This window comes from Elephantulus edwardii, unplaced genomic scaffold (assembly GCF_000299155.1).
Source record: "Elephantulus edwardii isolate Elephantulus edwardi_28Jun2011 unplaced genomic scaffold, EleEdw1.0 scaffold00017, whole genome shotgun sequence".
NCBI classification, from domain to species: Eukaryota; Metazoa; Chordata; class Mammalia; order Macroscelidea; family Macroscelididae; genus Elephantulus; species Elephantulus edwardii.
The window spans coordinates 16,914,313-16,915,946 of NW_006399767.1; the positions used below are offsets into that span (position 1 = coordinate 16,914,313).

General features: G+C 47.7%; 1 pseudogene; it reads left to right on the top strand.

The window, feature by feature from the left end:
- Positions 1-351: 351 nt before the first annotated feature.
- Positions 352-1,634, top strand: part of LOC102873853 — a 38,373-nt pseudogene continuing 37,090 nt past the window's right edge.

The window sequence follows — 1,634 nt, forward strand, 5'->3', positions numbered from 1 at the left end:
TCGCAAAATGGCGAACCTGAACAAAGAGGAATCGGGCCTCCCTCCAACCGTCTCTGCGCAGGCGCCACTAAAGCCACGCCCCCCACTGACAATTCTGTACTCGTCCCACCCACCCTTGAAAGAACATTGCGCAGGCGTCCTAGAAGCCACGCAGCCGGAAGTGAACGCTCTCGTCTTCATGATGCATCAGACCCTTCGACTCAGTTACCTCCTAGACCTAGTATCACGCAGGCGCTAACTAAGCCCTTTCGCAACTACCCACCCCCGACTCGGCTAGCCGCGGAGACACACCCCCGATGCTAATGCGCAAGTGCCGCTCTTCCCAAATAGCAGTCCGCTCTGTCGTCACGCATGCCGGGGCGACGGCGGGAGATTGCACGGAATTTACCGCCGGAAGTTCGGCGGCCATCACCAAATAGTGGGCTCAGCTAGCTAGGTAGAGGGGTTCATTTCCGCCCCGCTACCGGGTGGTGGGCGGCCATCTTAGGTGCGTACAAACAGGGGTGCAGCGAGATTGGTTCCGCTTCTGGGCTCGTTCGGGCTCCCCACTGTTAGGTTAGGTTAGGTTAGTGGACTTAAATAAGAAATCAGAGAGAACAAGAGAAAGCTTAATGCAGCTTTATTAACGGGGGGATAGGGGAGCTCCCGGGTGAGTTCCTCATCCTGGAGAGGCAGAATGGGAAGTCACACTGTGAACTTACTAGGAAGGATTTTTATCAACAGAGTCTTTAGGGAGGGACATTCCACTGATTTACGAGCCACCTGCTTAGACAGGCAAGGCCATTTTCTTATCTTCAAAAGCAAGGTCATCAGCATTTGAGTTCTGAATTCTTCATTCTTCTCTTTGGCCTCTTTGCCCAGACTAACATCTTAGACTCTTTTTAGTGATAAAACAGGGCGATGTATCTTTCTTTTGGCTACTTCCTGCTGAACAGGGGCGACGATCTTGGGGTTCAGAGCCTGGAGTGAGTCAGTCTGGGATTAGTGGCCAGGGGAGAATTAACGTGGTCATCTTCTTGATCCTGTGAAGTAAAAAACTTAAAGAGACATGGAGTGATTAATAACAGTATGCTTATGATTACTATTGGTCTTAGGGAAAATTTAAGTTAGAGATGAGTTTTTGAGTTAATTTGGGAGAAGGTTTGTGGTTGAATTCTGTATAGAGTCTTATTAAATCAAAAGTGCTGTTCTGGTTTAGCTACAGTGTGCTTGTTTATGCTGGCATTGTGTATACAGTTTTCATGTTTCACTGCAGAGGCTGTTAGATGCAAGTGGGCTTAGTGTTCTTATCGGGCTTTGGTTTTCAGAAGGAATGTGTTCTTGAGTGGTGGAACACTCAGTTTGGCCTGATGGAATGGCTTGAGGTGTTTTGGTGGAGTGTGGTTTAGAGAAATTGATTGGTACTGCTGCTAGCAAAGGTTGTTGTAAAGATACACACAGTTAACAATGAAAAAGGTTGGTTGCCATTTGACTTTGGTTAAGGAATAGTAAGGTGCATGTGCCTTGGATAATTTAGAAGCAAGTTGGAGCCTGCATAGTTTGTGGCTCTCCAGAGGCTTGTTGTATCATTGTCTGCTTAGCTTGGAGAATGTTACTGGAGACTTCTACTTGGGTATTGGCATTTAGAGCATAGG